General features: G+C 27.5%; 1 long non-coding RNA gene across 7 annotated transcripts; it reads right to left on the bottom strand.

Moving 5' to 3' along the window:
• Positions 1-1,445: 1,445 nt before the first annotated feature.
• Positions 1,446-19,693, bottom strand: LOC135928384 (uncharacterized). 7 transcript variants are annotated; one of them, XR_010572307.1, is made up of 6 exons: positions 19,574-19,693; positions 6,488-6,757; positions 2,122-2,229; positions 1,942-2,060; positions 1,764-1,899; positions 1,446-1,681 (listed from the first exon to the last, which is right to left on the bottom strand). It is a non-coding gene; the product is annotated as an uncharacterized LOC135928384 (long non-coding RNA). The 7 variants fall into 7 exon arrangements; XR_010572309.1 differs by having other exon boundaries at positions 2,108-2,229; XR_010572305.1 differs by having other exon boundaries at positions 1,942-2,229.
• Positions 19,694-20,404: the final 711 nt, after the last annotated feature.

The following is a 20,404-nucleotide window of genomic DNA, read 5'->3' on the forward strand; positions in this document are numbered from 1 at the left end:
CATTATATTATTTTAGGTGTGCTCAAAAGTAAGTGGTTAACAATCTTTATTATTAAAATTAATCCTTTATTTTATTTATATAGATTTAATACACCTTTGATTCCTAATTAGCTCTCCCAATACAACATTAACACCCTGAGTTAAGTTCGGACTTGTAAAAATTACGTTTTAAATTTCATTAATATTAAATCCACAAGTTGGCGTATTATTATTTCACGAAAAAATATTAAATAATAATACGCCAACTGGCGGATTTTATATTTCTTTATTTATGATTCTTTTTATAAGATAATTATATTAATAGATTTAAACTATTTTTTATGAGAATAAAGATAAATACAACTCTTATTGTCTATTCATTTATTATTGATAATATCTAATAATATAATTTTTATAAGTTATTCATATCATAAGAAAATGAACTCAAGCCAATTAATAGAGAATATGTCAAAAAATTTTACCTATGCGCATTTGCAGTTTAGTAAAACATGTGAAACACCTCAAACACCTTTTTAAATAATAATAATATAATATAATTTTAAAATATACTATAACAAAGAAAATTTGTAATTTTATATCTTAAAATAATAATACGCCAACTTGCGGGTATAATATTTATGAAATTTAAAATGTAAATATAATTATTTTTAATTTATTTATATTAAAGGATTTAAACTATTTATTATTAGATAAAAGGAAATACAACTATTAATATCTATTATTCATTTTTTATTGATTATATCTAATAATATAATTTTTATAACTTATACATATCATAAGAAAATGAATCTTACTCCAATTATTAGAATATATATGAAAAATTTTTACCTAAGCAATTGCAGTTTACCTTGGCATTAGCACTTTACTCAAACTCATTATTATATAAATTTATTAATGTGATTGATTTTTCATAATTTCAATTTTAATATAATATCAGACCTAAATAAATATCTTGCAAACTAAAATCTTCATATACATATTGTGATAATTTACTATATATTGTCACAGATATTATATATATTGCATATATAAATTTTAGCCTGATAATAAGATCAATTATTTAAATTAATTATATCTAGCAAACAAATATTATATATATATATAATATATTTTAATTGACAATATAATAAGATTCAAATTAATACAATTTATTAGATATCAACATTTTAGCATATAAATTTTATGATAATAATATCAATATATTTAAAATGAATTATATCTAACAAACAAATATTTATATATATATCTATTTTAATTGACATATGATTCAAATTAATTCATTTTATTGGAAATGAACATTTTAGTTATCAGATTATATTTAGCCTGATAATATAATCAAATGATGTTATATATCTATATACAGAATTAGATAAATTTTGAGTAAATTTATTATTAATAAATATAAACATTAATAAAAAATTAATAAAAGTGTGTATTATATGTAAACAGGATTATAAAAGTTTTCATAATTTTGAAGATTAGTTTCAATGTAGAGTGGTTATTTGTCAAAAAGATTGTTATTTTATTTGTTATAATTGTAAATATATCATAGTTATATATTAAAATCTGAAAAAATATTTTTTTTTCCCATAAGAAGCCTAATAAACCACTTGATTCGACTAGCCCCATCGATGATCCAACTAACCACGGGTTCGGGGCTAACTAGGTTCAAAAACAAACTCTTTTTTATAGGATATAAAAAATGTGGTTAATTTATAAAAAGGATCCAAAATAAACTTTAGTAAAATATCATAAAAAGTTACCTTGAAAAATTTTCTGTTAGTTGGTTCCAATTTTACTATACATAATAGTTGCCTTAATTATAACTTACAAGTTAGTGCTAAGGGCAGAAGGCTGGGTCGTTATCAGCGCCATTCATCAATAAATAAACTTCTCTGTCTATTTCTAAAAAAATGAATTAATATCTTAGAAACCCGTAACCTTTTATCAGATGTTGTGAGGCCTGATGGTCTTAAAACTCTACCATAGGTTCTGGGTAAATTTCTCATCTGCGTTTATACGTGTTACCACTTTCCCCACAAATATCAATTGCACTTACTCTAGCCGAAACAAAAAAAATATAAACAAATACAAAATATTAGATAACTTCAATTTTTTTACTCCAATTGCCATCCATCATTGAACATTTTGCCTCTTACACCTTCCATTTAACAAAACTTTGATCTATAAAATACGAATCCACACATTTGAGGCCGAAGAATTCGTTTTCTTAAGACAAAAAAAATATAAATTATAAATATAATTAACTCGTCTTTTGGGAGACTCAATTATATTTTAAATACCATCCCCTCATTAATTTTGTATTGTAATTTATATCATTTTTTTTATATTGTATATATATATATATATAGGATCCTGCATATCATCCTTTCCTTCTTCAATTAATATAAACCCTCTTACTTGAGGTGAAAATAAAAAAATTAATAAATATTCAAAATTAAATAACTTTATATTTCAGCCAATAGATTCAACTAACGGCAATTTTTCGCAGTCTACAATATATTTTTTTAACAACCTTATCGCGAAAATTTTTTAGCATAACAAGCAAAAATCGCGAATCCTTATTTCTTAAATAAAAACTTAATTATAATTTTTTAAACAACAATTATACTTGTTTTTTCAGGTACATTTTTATTATTAAATTAACTTTTAAGAGCCTTTCGACATCATTATTATTTATTTTAATTTAGTAATTTTATATATTTTTATATTGTTTTAATATTTTAGTGTTTTATCATTTTTTTTTAAGATTAAACCAATATCAATCAAAATATAATTTTAAAAATAAATTTTATAAAAATAAATATTTTTTCTTTATTTTTGTCGCAAAATCTTGGACAGCTTTTTCCAAATTTTGCAATTTCTAGGTGGCTATAGAATTCGTTAAATTGCTACGCTCCCACAGAATATCAGTAACTTCTGCAACATAAAGACGGGTATCAAGAGAATTAGAATACTCCTTCTACCCATAGATTTCAAAAAAAGCCTACAACGGCTTAATTGGGTCAAGTCTTTGAAGGATAAAACCAGAAAAAAAGTATCGGCTTTTGGATTAAGATTTGATATGAATTATTTAACTCCATTTTCTTTCTGGCACATTGTTACCGTACTATGAGATGAGCTTGTTTTCTACATTTACTTTGTAGCCTTTATGTTTTTTATATATTTCGTTCACTCAACACTGCTATCGTATTTGTCGAAAATAAAACAGTTATTAAATGAGGTTTTAATATTCTAATAAATAATAAAAAGGATTGATATAAATGAAAATTTTACTTATCCTAATTAATGTTATTACAAGATTCGTTGAAAAACACAATTTAAGACTCGATATAGAACATACTGATTTTAATTTTATAAAAATGATACCAATTTTTATTGCAGTGCTTTTGGGCCAGGGCCAATTGATGTAAGCCCTAAGACATCTTTGTTTGTATGTGTTGATATTATATTGTGCTACCGGGCCCCTAAGGTAGAAGGAAAATTTCGACCCGATCAATATTCAATGTAAGAATGTAGGAATCGCTGGCCCGCTCTCTAAAAAAAAAAGCCTAAATTTTTTGCGTATAAACTAATTTGTGACCACCTATATAAATATTTTAAAAGTTTTTAGATTTATAATTATATCGTAGGGAAAGCCGATTCATGAATCAGAGATCCTCATATATGATCAAACGAATACATTGGAAATCATGGTAAAAGTTATAATTAAATTAATTTGTAAAACTTTTTCAATAGGATTCGAACAGTTTTGCGCCAATAAATGTCCATATTCAAGATATACACGTTGTGTTGAATGCCCTCGTAATCCAAAGAAATAATCGAAAGAATACCATGATTATATAAACTCTATCACCCACCCCCCCCCCCACCCCTCATTTTTCTGATACGATTTTCAAAATTTACTTATCTGCTTTATTTTTATAACATGCCTTTCCATAAATATCAATTTATGGGCTACGTAATGTTTCTATCGAATCCAAACTTCATTGAATTTATTAACAAATTTATAATATAACTTACACATTTTTCATTTTTAAAAATGTAAATTCGCATTTTACTATATACTATTGTATATTAAAATTAATTCATAATTATGCATTGAATTTTTATTAATTAAAATTTATTAAAATCTGAATGAAAAAAAGTGTGAATAAAGGACCAAGGATACCACATTCTAGCGAGCTATTTTAAATGTTTAATTTTTTTCGCAGCAATTTTTCTCTCAAAAACGTAAAAATAAAACATTATTGAAGTCAGAGGGAGGTGAATGTGCCTAGAAATTTTTATTAAAATAAACTAATTTTAAACTAAATTAATAAGGGTATAAGAAATGGAATCCATATAACTTTTCCGGTATAAAAATATGGGCTAAAATATATCACAGGATTTCATATACTCACTGCCAGTGTGGCAGATATATATACATATACAATTAATATGTGCTTAATTGACTTTTTTTATTGATTTGATATGGAATTCACCATTTATATACCAGCGGAGGGTGAAGTTGTACCCAAACTGTAATTGTTGTCACCAAAATTTAGCATAAATCTTGTTTACTATATTTAGTTTCGTAGAATTGTAGTGGTGATTCATTTAAGTTTTTTTTTTTGGAAATCTCCTTATTCTCAAGTTATTTCAAAAAAAATTAAATATTATATTTCTTCCCGAGGGTCCATTCATAAATAAGCACTTGTATATATATATCTGCCACACTGGCAGTGAATATATGCATATCCTGTGATATATTTTACCTTATTTTTATACAGGAAAAGTTATCTTGGATTCCATTTCTTATTCCCCCTATTAATTTAGTTTAAAATTAATTTATTTTTATAAAAAAATTCTAGGCACATTTTCTCCTCACCCCAATAATGCTTATTTTTAAGTTTGTGAGAGAAAAATTGCTTAGAAAAAAAATTAAGTATTTTAAATAGCTGGCTAGAATGTGTTATCCTTGGTCCCTTATTCACACTTTTTTCATACAGATTTTAATAAATTTTAATTAATAAAAATTCAATGCATAATTATGAATTTTAATATAGAATAATAATATAGTAAAAAGCGAATTTACATTTTTAAAAATGAAAAATGTGTAAGTTATATTATAAATTTGTTAATAAATTCAATGAAGTTTGGATTCGATAGAAACATTTTGTAGCCCATAAATTGATATTTATGGAAAGGCATGTTATAAAAATAAAGCAGATAAGTAAATTTCGAAAATCGTATCAGAAAAATGAGGTGAGAGGGGGGGGGGCGGTGATAGGATTTATATAATCATGGTATTCTTTTGATTTTTCTTTGAATTAGGATGGCATTTAACTTAACGTGGAAATCGTGAATTTGGACATTTATTGTCACAAAATTGTTGAAAATCGTATTAAAACAGTTTTACAAATTAATTTAATTATATAACTTTTAGCATGATATCCAATGTATTCGTTTTGATCATAATTGGGATCTCTAATACATGAATCGACTTTCCCTATGATAAAATTATAAATTTAGATGACTGTAAAAATAATGTTTAATGATGATTTTGTTTGGTGGTTTCTTTTAGCCAGGCAGCATATTCATAGGATTGCTCTTTTATGTCATAAAAATATAAAATAAATTGAATCTTCATATGATATACCTTTTTTCTTTCTAAAAATATAAATCTAAACACTTAAACAAATTTATAGAAATTTTCCTTCTACTATAGAGGCCCGGTAGTATAATAAAATATCAACACATACAAACAAAGACGTCTCAGGGCTGAACTAAGGAAAAAAATGAAATATATCTCCCAACACTGCTTACCCAAAGGATAATTGCAGTTTTCAAATATTTCGAGAAATAATTATGTTATAAAAATAATTTAAATTTTATTATGTAGCTTCCTAGTAGTTCTTTAATATGACATAAAAATGAATATGATAGATATCATTAATATCGAAAACCGGATGTATAAATCCGGAAATAGCCATAGAAAAAAAATCTATTTTTATTTCAAAATTTTTCTCTAGACAGATATCACACTGCTTTACATTTGTACAAAATTCTAGACTATGATGAGCATGGTTTTAGGAGTTATGACTCTTTATATTGCTATAATTGAACAAATTTAACATAAATATCATCATATTTAGGTTAATGAATAGTTATGAAATAATGTTTATTTATTAATTATGTCTAAATGATTAGGCGCTTACTTTTTTTTTATCTTTAACAAAATTTTAAGAAATGGCTGGGACTTTTACCAAGTGCGGTTTTAAAAAATGTCACCCAGCCTTTATCCCAAAATCATTTTCATCAATTGTAGAGAATCATGATTTTTATTTTAATATTGGGTTATTGCCCCATCAGAAAAATAAAATTTTTTATCAACTCTATAAAATCTTTCCTTCAAGAATATGACAGATTTTGTTTGAAGTAAATATAATGCACACATTTAAAAAAAAAACTTAAATATTAAAACCATCTGGCAAAATTTTTATCCGAATAAAATGATTGACTGGTTCACTCCCCTATAAACTGTTTAGGGATTGAAGAGACTCCACGTTTAGGTCGCATAAAATTTTTTAAAGATTCTTCAGGAGTATTCTTTTCCTCGGAGGGATTACTCGTAAAAGTTCTGAGCGAGAGGCAAAAGATCAATATCTATGGTGTTCACGTCCCATGCTACAATTTCGTACTTGTCATCATCTGGTAGTTGTGTTTGGGAAGGATTAGACTCCCCGAGGTATGACTTGTTTTTTTTTAAAAAATAAAGAAATAAAATTTATTTAGAGATTCTCTGTAAATGTAGGCCAGGGGCACTCCGGACAGAAAAACTTATTATTTTGAATATATAAATAATAGATAAATCTGATAGGAGAGAAGGCTAAGGAAACATAACATTTTTTCTCTCATCGAAAACCACTTCCGGCTAAAAAAAAAGTAACCACTCATTGAGTTCGCTCTAGTTGATTAATCGACTCGTTGCAGAAAAGATAATTTTAGGAAAGATTCGCCCCAATCAATTTTTCCCGTTTTTAAAGATAAATAGAGGGGGGGGGGGGAATTGGATCCCAAGATAAGAAACTTCTCGCGCGCCTACTATCATTGGTAGAAATTTTCCACTTCCGCCACCTTTCTCGTTGCGCGATATCGCTGATTTTTTCAGGCGCGATAAATACAAACCACGGTTATAATTGTTAATTGTAAATGAATTTGAACATTTTTTTAAGCTTATAACCGCATATTTAGAGTTCATTTTGTATAAATTAAAACTTTTTAAATTTCAACAGCGAGAATCAGACTATAATTATGTTTTCAATTTATAATTTTTGGTATTGATTTAATTTTTAATCAGGCGATTATTTTACGAAATTTTATAATTTTGTATAAATAGACCCCCCCCCGATTTTCTTTTCTTCGTAATTATAATTTTGTAAAGATTAAATAAATTAATTTTATTAGTTTAAATATTTATTTTTTTTTTTGGTTTATTTTAACAATGAATTTTAATTTAGTAAAAATTTGTGTAAATCTTCGGCATCAAATACTACTAGATATCTGCAAAATTTTTTTAAAAGAAACCGGGCCGTGCTTGAAAAATTAAGCCTGATGCGATCACCAACTACACTTTGAAAAGAGGGAATTAAAAGGTATATTTTAAATATTGACTGGGAGGGGGGGGATAGAAACGAGAACGAAGAAAATTAGAATTTGCATATTATGTGACATATTCTTTGTATGGGACTAAAAAAAAAATTTCTTTGGCATCTTCAGTGATTGTTGTTAGTTTTTTTTTTACCTATGGTTTTTTAGAACCGAGAACGAAGAAAATAGAATTTGCATATCATGTGACATATTCTTTGTATGGGGCTAAAAAAAAATTTCTTTGGCATCTTCAGTGATTGTTGTTAGTTTTTTTTTACCTATGGTTTTTTAGAACCGAGAACGAAGAAAATAGAATTTGCATATTATGTGACATATTCTTTGTATGGGGCTAAAAAAAAATTTCTTTGGCATCTTCAGTGATTGTTGTCAGTTTTATTACCTATGGTTTTTTAGAACCGAGAACGAAGAAAATAGAATTTGCATATCATGTGACATATTCTTTGTATGGGGCTAAAAAAAAATTTCTTTGGCATCTTCAGTGATTGTTGTCAGTTTTTTTACCTATGGTTTTTAAATAAGATCGCTTCTTCGCCCGTGTTCCATAAAGTGTTAGTAAACGAAGAGAGCTATTTCCTATTTTTTCAAATATATGACAAAAATGATTATATACATACTCATCTCTTCTATAAAAATAATGGCGCTATTTGAGATCTTTAAAAACGCAAACCCAATATTTTAGCCATTAAAATAATGACCAAGCTTCGAGATCCCGTTAATTATGCCATATCTAGAAGCAAAATCTTAGGGACAGTTGCGTAATATTTCTGGATAATGTGTTGTGTAATCAGTTTTCAAACTAATGGTTGAAATCAAGCCGTTCAACAATATAACCAGAAAGGGTATTACTAAATATTACCATGTTCTTCACTATCTTGCGTAATTTTCGTGTAAATAATGAGTTATCCATTTTGAAAGAAGGGGGGGGGGGTATGTAATATCCTTCCCTGTGGATATATTTATACTTTATATTGTTTACGAATATAAGGCCATCGCAAAATGAATAATCATTTTAAACCATTATAATATAGAGTATAAAATATGTAAAAGATGTGTTTTATTTCAACTTTAGATTATTTTTTAAGCGAGTTTTTTTTTTAAATTTTAAAAATCTGATTTTACCTGACCGGTTACACGGAAGGGCTTCTCAAATTGTGACTAGTGCTACCAGTTTGCCCCCCCCCCTTCGCGAAGCGAGATGGTGAAGAAACCGTCGTATACGTGAATTATAAAAGTTTAATTACACAATAAATTTGACAACATGGTGTCGGAAATAAGTTAATTTTTTGGGGGGAAAAAAATTGTGTTTATATATATATTGATTGGTATTTACTTTATCAATATAACATATCTATTTACCTTACAAATAGTAATAATATTGGGATAGTTAATTTTTTTTATAAGTAAACATTGAAATTTGTAAAATATTGGGAGATACAGTATAATATTTTTAAAGCATCGGTAATCATATCAATATGGATGTGTTTTGGGGCAGGAGAATGAGAAGGAGTCGCTCCTTAAAAATATAGGGGGCACACTTTAACCACTGAAGGACATAATCATGGAAAGAGATATAAATGTTAAATCTATAATATTAGTTTCGCAAGGTGGCGTATTTATTTTAAAAATAATTTTAATAAATTATCGATTAATTAAAAGATAAAATCAGCTGATTATTTTTAAATAAAAATATTTTTTATAAAGAATTATAATGTTTGGATAACAATAATTATCACAAGAAAAAGAAGCCATCTTTATGATTATTTCTAAATATTTCCATTATAAAAAATGTTTTTTTATATTTTGTTGTATCATATAAAATATTTCTAAATGTTGTTTTTTGTGTTTTTTATTACCAATCCTCATGGAAAGTATAACTTCTTCTTCTCTGTTTAATGGCGATTTCCATTTACCCAGGTTGGCCAGGTTTCCCCCTGATTTAATCATTAGAAATTTTGTATAATTTTTTTTTTACAATTGTATCCTGACATCCAATCTCTTTGGGTGAAAATTTAAATGCAATTAAACTAGGGAATAATTTTCGGTGCCCCTCCATCTTATTATTTTTATCTTGGTTAGCGACTTTATCGGATTCCTAGCGGGAAAAAAACGCAATGATTTTAAGTGTAATCTTATCAAGGTGGGGTTGTGTAAACTAACGTGCTAATCAATGAAATAAATCAGCTTTCTACACAAGTTTAGGCAAAAGAGTTTATTTTTTTTTAAATATTCTAATTTGTCATTTCAATTTCCTGCGAAAATCTTTTTGATCTCTAAGACTGTAAAATAATTATTGCTCTTATTGTTCCTTTTATGTATTTAACAATCAAGTCATAATATTAAATAACCATGGGATGATATTATAACTGAGAGAATAGACAGTTTTGATGCTAAGGGAACTGGAGTGGAAAGAGAATGGGGCATTTCTTGCTAAAAATGCTATAAAATATCTATGAAAATTACTTGGTCCAGCTAATTCAAAGGTGAAATATAGCCCAAAATTCCTGTAAAAATTGGATTGAAACAGGGATGTGTTTTATAGCCTCTATTATTTAATTTATTATAAAAAAGTTAAAACATCTTGCTCGGAACGGTTGACCATTCGGAATCTAAATATTCTTGCGTTTGCCGACGATCTTTATCTGATGGGAGAATCAATATCTGAACTTCAATTCCTCATATATAGTATTATCGTAGAAGCTTGCTTCTTAGGTTTAAAAAAAATATAAATAAAACTGAGATGATGACCTCATAATTCATCACACATGAACCTAACGATACAAGGGAAGGCGATGGCGGAAATGCAACATCTAAAATATCTAGGAGTAAAACTAAATAGAAAAGGAAAGACCAAACAAGATTTAATGGTTAAATTAAACATATCTAAAGCCAATTATAGGTCCTTTATGATAATATGGTCATCAAAACAAATATCGATTCCGTTAAAGATCCGACTTTTTAAAATTCTAATACTCGCTTCTTTACATTATGGTATCGAAACATAAAACGATACAAAATTGTATAATAAAAAAAGGTGCAAACATACATTAACAAATGTCTCAGTATTACCAGTACTAGAACCTTCATCCCTGAAAATACAACAAACTATGTTCTATGGGTTAGATTCGACACACTCCCACCATATAGAATGATAAAATACAGGAAAATCGATCTAGTAGTACATATTCTCAACCTAATATATCTAGCACTCGTTAAAATATATCCGGAGGAGTCCAAATCATTCCTAACTACTCTATTGATCGTTAGTTTTCTAATAAATGATATTTATTTTTCTAAATGAATATTGACTGCTGAAAAGAAATTTTTAAGAAAAGATATCTGATACTCTAATCACGGTTATAAATATTATCTAGTTCTAAATTAACTATATCTTACCGATATAATATTGTATTTTATGATAATATTATTTAATTTTCATCCGTAATGCAAGATTTAAATTCATAATTAGGATAGAGACTTTATAGTCCCTAATAAAGTAGATAAAGAGAATTTGATTAGTTTAGAAACAAACTATGAGAAGCAAATGAAACTTTATAAATAATTTTTTCCGATTACAATGTGAAATTTATATGTAACGTAGGATAACCTATTACGACATTACATATCTTTTACTGATCACATAATATTTTACTAAATATTTAAAAAAATACTTACAATAATACCTAAACCGGAATTCAACTAATTAAATAATAGCTATTATATATTTAAAAGAATAGTATCTTTTTTTCCCTTTCTTACCATTTTTCTCCTTCACACTCATAACTATAACTCACTCTAATAGCTGATATTTTATGTACCCCTAGCCCCAAAGAGTTTCATTTTTTTCGTGCAAACTAATTTGTGACCACATATATAAATTTGTTTACGTTGTTTAGATTTATAATTTTAGAAGAAAAAAAAGTATATCATATAAACAATCAATTTATTCTCCCACGAGCAATCCAATGAAAATGCACCCTGGCTAGGAGAAAAATCAAACAAAATCCTCATTCAACATTATTTTTTAAAATCATCTAAACTTAATATTTTATCATAGAGTAAGTGGATACATGGATTAGAGTTCAGAATTATGATCAGAACGAATATATTAGAAATCACGGTAAAAGTTATAAATTAATTAATAAAAATATTTTATAGGATTTGAAAAATTTTGTGCCAGTAAATGTCCAAATTCTCGATATCCACGTTGTGTTGAATGCCCTCCTAATTCAAAGAAATAGTCGATAGAATACCATGATTTTATAAACCCTATCCCCCACACCCCAACCTTTTTCTGATTCGATTTTCAAAATTTGCTTATTTGCTTTAATTTTATAACATGGCTTGTTATATTAATTTATGGGCTACGTAATCTTTCTATCGAATCAAAATTTCATTTATTAACAAGTAATATTATAATATAACTTACACACATTTTTCCATTTTAATTGTAATTTCGCTTTTTACGATATATTTAAAATTCATAACTATGCGTTGAATTTTCATTAATTAAAATTTATTAAAATCTGAATGAAAAAAGGTGTGAATAAGGACCAAGGATACCACATTCTAGCCAGTTATATTAAATGTTTAATTTTTTTTCGCAGCAATTTTTCTCACAAACGTAAAAATTAAACATTATTGGGGGGGGGGGGGGGGTGTGCCTAGAAATTTTTATTAAAATTAATTCTTTTTAAAATAAATTAATGGGGGGTATAAGAAATAGAATTCAAGATATAACTTTTCAGAGTATAAAAATAAGGGGTAAATTCACAGGATTTAATACATTCATTGCCAGTGTGTCAGATATATCGACCATTTTTATTGATTTGATATGGAATTCACCATTTATATACCAACCAGCGGAGGGTGAAGTTGTACCCAACCTGTAATTACTGTCACCAAAATTTAGCATAAATCTTGTTTAGAGTTTCGTATTGTAGTGGTGATTCATTTAAGCTTTTTTTTTTGAAACCTCCTTATTCTCAAGTGATTTCAAAAAAAATTAAATATTATATTTCTTCCCGAGGGTCCATTCATTAATAAGCACTTGTATATATATATATCTGCCACACTGGCTGTGAATATATGCATATCCTGTGATATATTTTACCCATTATTTTTATTCCGGAAAAGTTACATCTTCGATTCCATTTCTTATAACCCCATTAATTTAGTTTAAAATTAATTTATTTTAATAAAAATTTCTAGGCACATCCCCCCCCCCCCCCCATCCCAATAATGTTTTATTTTTAAGTTTGTGAGAAAAATTTCTGCGAAAAAAATTAAACATTTAATATATTGGCTAGAACGTGTTATCCTTGGTTCTTTATTCACACTTTTTTCATTCAGATTTTAATAATTTTAATTAATAAAAATTTAATGCATAATTATGAATTTTATAATATAGAATAATATATCGTAAAAAGCTAAATTACATTTAAAATGAAAAAAAGTTATTTTATAATATTATTTATTAATAAATTACATGAATTTGATACGATAGAAAGATTAAGTAGCCCATATATTAATATTGATAACAAGCCATGTTATAAAAATAAAGCAAATAAGTAAAATTTTGAAAATCGAATCAGAAAAAGGTTGGGGGGGGGGATAATTAGGTATATAATCATGATATTTTTTTGGCTATTTCTTTGAATTAGGAGGGCATTTAACACAACGTGGATATGAGAATTTGGACATTTACTGGCACAAAATTTTTCAAATCCTATAAAAAAATTAATAACTTATATCATAATTTCTATTGTATTCATTCTCACCATAATTCAAATTTCTAATCTATGGATCGGCTTTCCCTTTGATAAAATATAAATCTAAACACTTAAACAAATTTATAAAGGTGGTTACAAAGTAGTTTATACGAGAAAAATGAAACTCTTAGGGACTAGAGTTCCATAAAATATCAGACATAATAACAAGACTTTAATGATTGTAGATGAGTATAAATTGTACTATAATGGAATTCTTAGTAATAGGAACGGTGTCGGTATTATCCTCAGTCAAGATCTAACCTCATCAGTGATAGAAGTTAATAGGATCTCTGATAGACTAATGAAGATAAAACTCTGCATTGGTCAATCAATACAACACATCCTTTCAGTATATGCTCCTCAAACGGGTTGCAAAGAAGAGGAGAAAGATGACGTTAGAGCTATCCTTGATGAAGCTGTAATGGAAATCCCTAAGGATGACCTAGTCATAATAGGTGATGACTTAAATGCAAATGTGGGAATAGCAAGATATAGCTAAAAAGGCATGGTGGTTATGTATAAGGAGAAAGAAATTATGAAAGAGAGCATATACTGAAATTTGCGCAAGCCTTCGACCTTGCCTTAAGAAACACATACTATAGGAAATAAGACAGTCATTTAATAACATATAAAGGGGGTGCAAGGAAAACACAGATAGATTACATGCTAATCTCGTAGAAGATTAAAAGATTTAATAGACTGCAAAGTCATCCCAGGAGAAGATATTGCAGCGCAACACAAGCTACTAGTCATGGATTTACACATCACAAATAAATCCACTCATAAAACTGGAACCATGCATCAAATAGGGTAAATTAAAAACAATGACAGATGCCTATGCAATCAATGCAAACATTGATACAATAGATTCCTCATAAGTCAGTGAAAGAATGTGGACGTTTCATCCAGATTAATAGCACTGCCAAATTGAGACTAGGCTTTACAAGGGGAGGTAACAAATCATAAAAAGAACTATGATGGTGGAATGAAGAGGTACAATAGACCCTACAGGAGAAAAAAGCCCTTTATAAAATATGGTACAAATCCAAAAATCAAGATGACAAGACAAGATACAAAAATTTCAAGAGAATAGCTACAAATCCAGTGGCTAGGGCCAAATCTATGGCATACGATGATATGTATGAAGATCTACATACCAAAAAAGGGAAATATACAGATTAGCCAAACAGCGAAAAAAGAATTCTAGTGATATAAACGGAGCTCTGAAAGTAATCAAAAATAAAGATGGAAAAGTAATAAAGGAGAAAGAAATAATAAATAGATGGAAAGAATATTCAGGAGCTTCTCAACTTTAATCCCCACATACTACATCTAGATGAACCCTCCCCATGTAAAAACCTTATACATCCAATAACAGAACATGAAATAATCACATGCCTCAAGCATATGAAAAACAGCTAGGGGTCTAGATGATATTCCAATAGAAAGCCTTAAAGCACTAGGAGATGATGGAATACATTTCCACACAATTCTATACAATAAAATACATGGAAATGAAGAGGTTCCTCAAAAATGGAGGCAGAGCTATCTAGTTTCTATCTTCAAAAATAAAAAGGGATCCACACAATTGTTAAAATTACAGGGCAAAAACTGATGTCACACTGTCTAAAACTATACGAAAAAATAATAGAAAAAAGATTAAGAGACATAATCGAAATAAGAGAGACTCAATTTGGCTTTATGCGAAGATGATCAACAACCGATGCTATCCACGCAATTAGGCAAATGAGTGAAAAATACAGGGAAAATAACAAAAAGCTACACATGGTCTTTCTCGATCTAGAAATGGCTTTCGATAGAATCCCAAGAAAACTTATCTGGTAAGCGCTACGCCATAAAAAAGTTCCCGAAAAAAGAATAATACAAGATATGTATATGGGCCATACAACAATGGTCCGTAGCACAACAGGCACTTCAGCAGGCTTCACAATAGCCGAAGGAGTTTATCAAGGGTGGGCAACAGCCCACTTCTCTTCATTACAGTAATAGATGTATAAGCACATATACCTCAAACAGTCCCGTGGAATATGATATTTGCAGATGATATTGTGATACTTGCCGAATCCAAGGATGAAAATGAAAGAAAGATTAGTGAGCTGGATAAATATCTTAGAAAAGCAAGGACTAAAAAAAATAAAGAAAAGACGGTGTATATGGTGATAGGAGGAGATGAAAGAGATAGAATTGTTATAAATGAATGGCAGATATCGGCAATTGAAAGCTGCAAATATTAGGGCTCCACTATACAAACAAACGGCACAAATAAAAAAGAGATAAAGAGTAAAATTAATCAAGGGTGGTTAAAGCGGAGATCTTTATCTGGAGTGCTATTTGACTAAAGAATCCCACACAAATTAAAGGGAAAACAGTTCCATTCCTATATAGTTCAGAAACAGGCCAACCAAGGAATTAGACGAGAGAAGTCTACAAACTATGGAGATCAGAATGTTGAGGATGATTTCGGGGGTAACAAGAAAGATAAAGTGCGCAGTACATGAATACTCAGTAGAAAGGTAGTGCCTATTAAGACTTAGTTAATGGTAAACAGACGTAGGTGGTATGGGCACACAATGAGAATGCCTATGAACTACATAGGAAATAAGGTTGAGAGTTTGGAAGTGATGGGCAAACGTAAAAGAGGAAGGCCAAAACTTCTATGGGGCCATAAAGTTAGAGCCAATATAAAGAAGTATAAATTAGATAAATGAGATTGTATGAATAACATAAAGTGGATAGAGATGTTGAAGAAGCTTACCACCAGAAAAGGAAAGCCAAAGAGAAAAAAACAAAAACGTCTCTACTGCTTTAAACACATTAAAAAATTTATATAAGTGGTCACAAATTAGTTTATACGCAAAAAATCTTTTTTTTCAGAGAGCAGGCCCCCGGGCCCTACATTCTTACATTGAATATTGATCGAATCAAAATTTTCCTTCTACCATTGGGGTCCGGTAATACTATAAAATATCAAAACATACAAACAAAGACGTCTCAGGGCTTAAGGAAAAATTCCTAACACTGCCTACCCGCTATGATAAGTGTATAGCGAAGAAAAAATGGTACATTTTTGTCAAAATGCACCTTATTTATTTTCAAATATTTCGAGAAATAATTTATATTTTATTATGTAGCTTAATAATAGTTCTTTAATATGAGATAAAAATAAATATGATAGAAATCATTAATATCGAAAACCGCATGTATAAATACGGAAATGGCCATAGAAAAAAAAGCTATTTTTATTTCAAAATTTTTCTCTAGATAGATATCACACTGCTTTAGTACAAAATCCTAGAATGTGATAAACATGGTTTTAGGAGTTATGACTCTTTATATTGCTATAATTGAAATATCATCATATTTAAGTTTAATGAATAGATATGAAATAATGTTTATTTAAAAAATATGTCTAAATGATAGGCCCTTACTTTTTTTTTATCTTTAACAAAATTTTAAGAAGTGGCTGGGATAAAGTTTAGTTAAATTTTGTCTCGAAATTACTTGACAAAATAATACAAAACATATTTATAACTTTATTTGCCTCAAATTGCATAATTACATAATATACAATCAACAATTTAAATTTAAAATATATCGTATATTAAATCATCCAAAGAATTTGAATTAATTTTGACTATTGTCGCGTAGGGGAATAAAAGCATGGAACTTTTGTGTTCCGGAAATTCTCTTTGCTCTCAAAAACATGCTTTTAAGATGATTTTCTGTGTTATTATATTAATTATTACTCACAAATATAAAATTTACCCCATGGATATTATTTCTTGCATAGTTAAATAAATCCATTGTTGTTAATATGTGATGTTCATATGGGCTTTGCAAGCTTGCTCGAGTTGCTAGCCGTTTAGTAAAGCACCTTAAATTGCAGGGACTTTTAACATGCGCAGTTTTAAAAAATGTCACTCAGCCTTTATCCCAAAATTATTTTCATGATTGTAGAGAATAATGAAGTCTTTTTTTATTTTTGTATTGTGTTATTGCCCCATCAGAAAAATAAAAATTTTTATCAACTCTATAAAATGTTTCTTTCAGCATTGTGCTTTAGGTAATCTGATATAATCACTAAATTTACATGTTTTATTATTTTGTCCTTTATGATGATAAATTATAAAAGGGTGGTGGCCTGATTATTGGTCCAATTAAATTCTTGTATGGTCCTGCACTAAAAATGCATAGTTTTCTGAAAAGTTCGCAATAACTAAAGGAATTAGCCATTATTTAAATTGGATTTTTAAAAAGTTTCGAATTAATGATCGTGAAGCTATAAACGAATGAGTTTGAATTTTATATAATCTATTGAATTCGCATCAAACAATATATCAAATCTTTCTTTTATTTTTGAAGATGTAAATTTATATTTTGGTAGATATTTTTATGTTAAATTAAATATTTAAAATTATATTGTCAAGTAATTTCGAGACAAAATTTATTAAATAAACACATTATCCCAGCCACCTCTCAAAAAATTTTGTTAAAGATAAAAAAAAATAGTAGGGCCTATCATTTAGACTTTTTAAATAAACATTATTTCATAACTATTCATTAAATTTAAATATGAAGATGTTTATGTTAAATTGGATCAATTTTAGCCATATAAAGAGTCATAACTCCTAGAGGAATGTTTGTCCCAGTCTTAGTATTTTGTACAAATATGGAGCAGGTGATATCTAATATCTGTAAAAAAAAATTGAAAAAATACCTTTTTTTTCTATAATCATTTCTGGTTTTATACATCCGGTTTTCGACATTAATCAGATTCTATTATATTTATTTTTATGTCATATTATTACATAATAAAATTTAAATTATTTCTCCAAGTTATTTCTCGAGATATTTGAAAATAAATGATGTGCATTTTGCCAAAAATGTACATTTTTTCGCCTTTAAAACGTTCATATTCTTAGCGGGTAAACAGTTTTTTATAGTTTTAGTATATATTACCAGTATGCAAAATTTAAGAAAAATAAAAAGGGGTCGGGTTAAAATCTTGGTTGATTTGATATGGAATTCACAAAATATATGTATCGAGGAAAAAGCAAAGAAAACTAGGATGTATATATAAGTAAAGAGTGGGACAAATTTTCATTAGAAATGTTTTGGTATACACATTTTAAAAAAAATGGATTTATTTTTAACGATTAATTTTTATCATATCAATAGATATAAGATACTTGTATCTTTTGTTAGATGAGAGTATCTTAAATATAATACTTTTATAAAATTATCATTATCTACTAAAATATCCGGGTTCGAACCGAACCCGGAGAAGAAAACCGGGGTTTTTGGGAAAATAATCTAAACCCGAACCGAAACTGACCCCCTTTTATAAAATTTTTAAAACCCCGAACCAAACCCGGAAATTTTATTTGAACCGGGTTCAACCGGGTTGTGTGTATTGTTTATATTAATATAAAATATTTGCATAATTGTAAATACGAATATTAATAATTTACTTGACATTTTATAATATTTTTCAAATTTCTCAATTAAGTGAAGTGTTTAGTTAATTAAATTTTAAAAAACTTAATTCATTTACTCCATTTTAAAATTTTTTTAAAATTTTTATTCTCAAAGATTCCTATTGGATTGTTGATAAATGTTAAACCAATTAAATTCATTTACGCCATTTATTTTTAAATTTTTAACTTATTCTCAAAGCTTATTAATTAGAGGAAAATGAAAAGTGAACAAGTCAAAGTAAAAATTTATTATATTGGATATTGTTAATTTAAAGAAATACGTCTTAAAATTTTATTTTTAAAATTAAAATAAAAAATTATTTATTTTATATACCAAATTTATGTCCAGTTTTTTAATTATGATCTAAATGTAGAATATATTATTTTTTATCAATTCAAAAATTCTTAAACCCGGAATCCGAAACCAAACCCGGGTTCAAAAATATTTCCCAACCGAACCCTATCCGAACTCACACCTATTTTTTTTAACCTTAAACCGAACTGAACACGGGCAAAAATTTGGCCGGATTCCTGATAAGCCTTTTAAAAAACAGCGTTAAAAAGACAGACTAGGAGATCTTTTAGGTCCCATTGATATAAAATATTAGTTTATAAAATTTTTTTAATAATTACCGCAAATGGAAGAACAAGATAAAGTTGACAATGAGAATATTATATAATAAAAAGCTAACAATTTTTTAAAATATTTATAGGCGATAATGTAACTAATTTATATAGAGCTAAATAAAGTTTTTTTTTTATTTAAAAAATATTATTGAAATAAATATATTTATGTTTTCAAATTCAATCTAAAGGCTATCAAATAATTATTAAATTAATTAGATTTTAAACCAGACAAACCAAATGTTAAAAAAAATAAATTTTAAAAATATATTATCTGGTGAAGGCCATTGCTACTTTGCGATATTTTTCAAAATTATTTTAGGTTCAAAAAAAACATAATAAAATTCTTTAATATTATTAATACATCTTTTTTACCAAAATTTGATAAAGATTAATTTATGCCTCAAACCCTATAATATAAATTATCATTTCACTTTTGACATTGTCCTGAAGGATAATAAAATTTTAGGTTTTAAGAGTTTAAATTGAAATTTTGTGCAAATTTAACTAAAATGGAAAATAAGGAACAAAAAATCTCCTATTTGTTTATTCTTTTTAATATAAAATTGTTACAAAAATTATCATTTTTTAAGATGTTAAAAATAATAACAATTAGATAAAACGGTATATGATATTTCTGAAATATTATATAAAATATTTATCTCTTTTAAAAAATAATAATGCCATGAAGAATCCACTGTTATTTCGATAGCGTTAAAATAACTTAACGCTTTAACATAAGCCGTTCACTATTAATTAAGTGAAAAAGGATTAGAAAGTAATATTTATAAAAATAATGTCATGTGAAACAAACATAACATATTGTTAATAGTATCCATT

Source organism: Gordionus sp. m RMFG-2023, chromosome 4 (genome assembly GCF_954871325.1).
Source record: "Gordionus sp. m RMFG-2023 chromosome 4, tfGorSpeb1-WG-v2, whole genome shotgun sequence".
Classification (NCBI taxonomy): Eukaryota; Metazoa; Nematomorpha; class Gordioida; order Chordodea; family Parachordodidae; genus Gordionus; species Gordionus sp. m RMFG-2023.